Source organism: Podarcis tiliguerta (assembly GCF_965153285.1).
Source record: "Podarcis tiliguerta genome assembly, chromosome: 8".
In the NCBI taxonomy this organism is placed as follows: domain Eukaryota; kingdom Metazoa; phylum Chordata; class Lepidosauria; order Squamata; family Lacertidae; genus Podarcis; species Podarcis tiliguerta.
This window is the reverse complement of record NC_139541.1, coordinates 54,602,396-54,607,818: the sequence shown is the minus strand read 5'-3', so window position 1 is coordinate 54,607,818 and position 5,423 is coordinate 54,602,396. Positions and strand designations below refer to the sequence as shown.

The following is a 5,423-nucleotide window of genomic DNA, read 5'->3' as shown; positions in this document are numbered from 1 at the left end:
ACCCTGAACACAACCTAGAACTCCCAGAATCTTGCACGACTCACGGAGATTGGGATGCCATGTAACAAAAAGCAAACCCCTGGAAGATAACTCCATCCTGTCTCTCAAGGCTGATCATTCAACTGAATTTGTCAGCATCGTGCTCCCTTTATACATTTTAATTGAATCAGCACGTCTCTTGCTCACAAAGGATTTAAGGGTACTCCAAGGGCTGGATGGGAGATTTTGGGCTTGAAAGGAACTGCTTTTAAACAAATTGAAGTTGGAGGAGCAGATGTTTTTTAGTAACTCTGGTTCTGGAACACCCTTATTTCATTTATAATCCACCCAAAGGATCCTCAAAATTATAACAAGAAGACCATTAAACGTATAATAAAATTATGGCTGGGTGTCAAGGGCGTTGTCCCCTCTGTGATTTCCAGCAACTGGAAACACTGAACCCAAAGTATGATATAACAAACAAGCGAAACCAACAGGAAACAAGCAACTCCAGAGCAAGGGCAGGTCTCACGTATGCCAGTTGCCCAAAGCTGATCCTCCTATTTTCCACTGGATGTTCAAGATCCCAGATAGCCATTTTTAAGCTGTCAATTTCACTCTGCTGCTCTGGGCTAAATTCATGACTACCTTCGCCATCTTCACTCTTTCCTTAATTTTTGTTGAAACAGACTCTGTTTTGGGACTACCCACAGGCATTCAACTGTCAGGGAGCCAGCCAGCAATAAATCACACGCAGTATGTGATGTTAACTCTTTATTAGCAGAAACCAGGTCAGCTCAGGAAAGCCAGGCCTAATGAGCACAACAACTCTTCTCAGTAGGTCTTGCTCCTATGAAGCCATTGTGGAGGCTGAAGATCCCTTCCCACAGCTGCCTAAATCTCCTCCTCCTGTGGGTCCTTCCCATGCAATCTGGAACTCTGCTGACACAGCTGTCTCTGCTCCACCCTCTTCAGACCTCTTCTCATCCTGGAAGATCAGTGGGGAGGGGATATATGAGAAAACTAATATTAAGATCTTAGTTGGGAGTCTTCCCAGGATTTTCTTGGCAGCTGAACCTGGGACCTTCTGCATGCAAAGTGTGATGCTCTTACCACCGAGCTTTTTGACTTAGTCCCACAAAAGCAATAAAATAACAAAATGGAAAGTTAATCAGTTAAGACCCCCAATGACAGCATTAAAACAGCAGCCACATTAAAAGCGGAAGAGATTGACTATGTTTTCAGCTTCTTTCTGGAAGTCATCAGAATGTGGCCAGGGGAACATCTTTCCAGAGGTAACACTTATTTTTGCCATCCACCTTAGTTCAAAAAACATGTGTGGGAGTCCTCTGAGAAAGGCAAGTCTTTGTGGGACCTAGTCACTCTATTCTCAAGCCATTTAGGGGCTTTAAAGATTAAGGCCAGCAAACTGGTGGCCCACATCATTTTTTAAGAGCTAACAAAACTATGTTCCGTAACACTTGAATCAGTTTCTTTAGAATGAAGATCAGTGGGGACTGTGGTGTCTTTGTAATATTGGGTTTTTTTTACACATTTATTCATATGGAGCATATCTTCCTCCCCCATTAGGTTTCTAGGAGGGAACATAGAAAGCCACAGCTTTCTATCGACTCAGCACAGAGAGCAAGACAGGTTTCTGAGCCTTCCATGCCCCAGATCCAGACCAAGGCTGGCCTAGGCCTATTGTTCTGTCATAGTCACCAATGATGTCACCTTCAGTTCAGGGAAGGAGGGGGAGCCTGCGTTCCGGAAGTGAATGTTGTTGGAGTTTTAAAATCTAAACCAGGCATATCTTCAGAATCTGTCATGAATGAAATAGTTGGGGGAAAACAAATGGAATCTGAAGTGTAAACAGAGCAACATTGGGGTGCGAATGAACAACAATTTGAATGCAGCTTTTTTGTTTGAGTTAAGAAACCTACGATATTCTGACAAGGGATCATAATATATCCCATATACGTAGCACATGTTAAATGATGAAACACAGCAATGTGCATGAATTTCACTGGAATGAGATTCTTTCAAATCCAAACAGGCAGCAGCTGTTCCATTCCTGACGCATTAAAACCAACTGCATTTGCAAACCACATGGACCAAGCATTCCAACGCAACATCTGGAAGAATTTTCTAAGAGTAAGAGCTATTCAGCAATGGAACAAACCCCCTCAAAATGTGATGGACTTGGAGGTTTTTAAATGGAGGTTGGATGGCCATCTGTCAGGGATTCTTTAGCTAAGATTCTTGCATTGCAGGGGGTTGGAGTAGATGACCCTTTGGGTCTCTTCCAACTCTACAGTTCTATGATTATATTAAAAGATTAGCTCCCGCCATCTTTCCTCTTATAGCTTTCTATCACCATCCTCTGTTTTATAGCAAAACTAGGGAACAACAATTTAATGACTGGAAACATTTTTTAATACCATTAGGGACCTGTATAAAGACCCTATTGATAGGCACTCAGCTAACAGAAAAACTAGGATACAGACTGGCTGGCTATTCAAGTAAAACACTTTACTTCCAACCCTATAGGGATGTCTCAAGCCATCAGACCACTCAAACCCATAGAACAGCTTCTCCTAAATACTACACATCTAAAAATTACTGTCACATGGTAATCTAGGTTCCTTAAAATCTCTGTAGGAATCAGATTTGATCTGTAATATTGAGCCAAGTGAGTGGCATAAATTTGGGGGGAAATAACCATTTAAGTCTATATTAGCAAGGACAGTAATAAATGCTATGTAGGTCTCAGGTGCTATAAAACAAACTCACAAGCAAACTCACTAGGTTGGAGAGGTTGCTAAGAATTGGGACCTTATTGCCACATGTGGTGGAGCTGCAAGAAGATTCAAGGTTTTCATAGCTTAAGAATAGATGAAGTGGAACAGTTCCCTGTGATCCCAAACTACCATTATTAAACTTGTTTACTGAAGGCTTAAAAGACTTTTTGTTTAAAGAACTATTAATCCTTTTTATGGTGGCTGCTGGACAGGTTTTAGCTCAAAATTGGAAATCAGATGCTAATTTGATACAGGATGCATGCAATGAGAAGAGTTGCGCTCATAGAAAACTAAGATTTTGCACTCATAGAGTTGCACTCATAGAAAAGCTATCTAAGATTTTGATGACATATGGTGCATTCCCCGCCCCCCCCCCATGTCAGAAACAACAGGACGAAGACACTGCCATTGACTCTCTGGGGCAATCTGCTTGGAGAATGAACATTACCCAATATTTACAATTGTTCTCAATATTTACATATGATTTGTTAAACACCTTAATCCTATGCAAATTCTATGAATTATATGGGATGACTGGGAAGGAGGGGGAGGGGAAATGGGGGTGCTTTCGAGTTAGACATTTTAACTGCATTTACTACTGAAAATGCATAAATAAAGCATACTTTTCGAAACCTGGGATATTGTGGAAGGGAGAATACAGATTAACATCTCTCTGTAAGCTGGTTGAAAGAACAGAACATTATACTCATGACCTTTCTGATGACTGTGTGTGGGATGTTTCTTATTCGGCTCCATCAGAGTAGGAAAGTGAGGCAGGTGAGCTGTGCTGTGCTGGATGATTTCACTGTGTCATCAGCACTACAGACGACACCAGAACCTGCCTTGAATCATAGAATCACATAATTGTAGAGATGGAAGTGACCCCAACGATCATTTAGTTCATCCCCTGCAATTCAGGTATCACAGCTAAAGAATCCCTGACAGATGGCCATCCAAACTCTGTTTAAAAACCTCCAAGGAAGGAGAGTCCACTGCCTTCCAAGGGAGCCCATTCCACTGTCGAACAGCTCTTACTGTCCGAAGGTTCTTCCTAATGCTTAGCTTTAACCTCCTCTATTGCAATTTGAATCCATTAGTTGTAGTCCTACCCTCCGGAGCAGCAGGGTGACAGCCCTTCAGATATTTGAAGATGGCTATCATATCACCTCCCCATCTTCTCTTCTCCAGGCTAAACATACCCAACTCCCTCAACCATCCAGACAGAGAGTGAACCAGAGAGATGGCCTGTCCAAGCTAAATAACTACCTGCATGGACTAAGGATTATCTTTCGTAGTGCTGGGTTGTGGGAGTATGGAGAGGGAGAAATATGGTGATTTAACATGCAGTTTCCCCCTAAGTCTCCTTTTAAGGCAGCTGGAAGGAATAGCCAACTGAAAGGATTCAGCCTATTACAAGAGATGGAAAGTAACAATGGGGACTTGCTAAGCTGGGGCACACTTGTTGAGTTTTGCAATGACAGTTACTTTTTAATCTTAGAACAAAGCCCTTGTTATTTACTTCTGCCTTGATTCTTGGACACAGCACTGGCGTAGCTGGAACATCCCTTATTCACCCATCAAGGATCAGTGCCTGACTCTCCCCTCTTGCACACATTACACAATCTCTTCTCTGCCTGCTGTGCATTGTATTCATTTACTCTGTAACAGCCTGTCCCATCCTGACTTCCGGAGCACAGTGTCTTAGTAAACTGCCCGTACCGTAACAGTTCCTCTTTCTTGAAAAGAATGTTTGATGTCACAATGGATCTGGCTGTACTTCTAGAATAGCTGCAACTGGAATCTATGCAGCGACTTTGAGCATGACAGGCATTGGATACTAAGGACTACACGTCATTGCATGTCAAATATATATTAAGGATGATATACCATTGCATGCTATGTTAAATACATACTAAGGATTACCTACTATTGCATATTAAATAGCAGGAATGGGAGGGAAGCTGGTGCAAAATTTTGGCTAGATGTTTGCAATTACAAGATCCCCCACTCCCTATGTCTTCCAAAACTGAACTGCTAGATGTTCAGGTGGGGGGGGGGGGGAGGCTGAAAATGGAGAGCCAGTGTGGCGTAGTGGTTAGCATGTTGGACTAGGACCTTGGAGACCAGGGTTCAACTCCCTACTCAGCCATGAAGCTCACTGGGTGACCCAGTCACTGCCTCTCAGCCTAGCCTACCTTGTTGTTGCAGGATTGAGGAGGGGTGGTGGTGGACCACTTTGGAGAGAAAGATGGTCTTTGAATGCAATAAATATAAATAAATGAATAGAAGAATGGCAATGAATGTACAAGAACATTTTACAGCAGGGGCATTGATGCCAGAACATTGGGACTGTGCCTTGTAAATAGGGGTTGCTTGAGGGTTTGCCTTATGACAATGTTCAGTGATATGCCACATCAGCAGTATGTTTGATAGCATAGTATACTGATAACATGTGGTGGACAGAACAATCAAGAGACACCATGGGGATGGTTGATGATTCATGGAAGGACGTTGGGTGAGAGACTGTGAAATGTTGGTCTCCCAGGGTGAGAGGCTGGGAGAAGCTGCTACTTTCTGTGGCTAGCAAGGGCTAAGAATAATAATAATAAAAATAATAATTTTTTATTTATACCCCACCCTTCC

The 5,423-nt window shown here is 42.5% G+C and overlaps 1 long non-coding RNA gene across 1 annotated transcript; it reads right to left on the bottom strand.

Annotated features, from left to right (window-relative positions):
• Positions 1 to 740: 740 nt before the first annotated feature.
• Positions 741 to 4,527, bottom strand: LOC310683256. Its single transcript, XR_014514325.1, has 2 exons — positions 4,300 to 4,527; positions 741 to 967 (listed from the first exon to the last, which is right to left on the bottom strand). It is a non-coding gene; the product is annotated as an uncharacterized lncRNA (long non-coding RNA).
• Between the last annotated feature and the right edge of the window lie 896 nt (positions 4,528 to 5,423).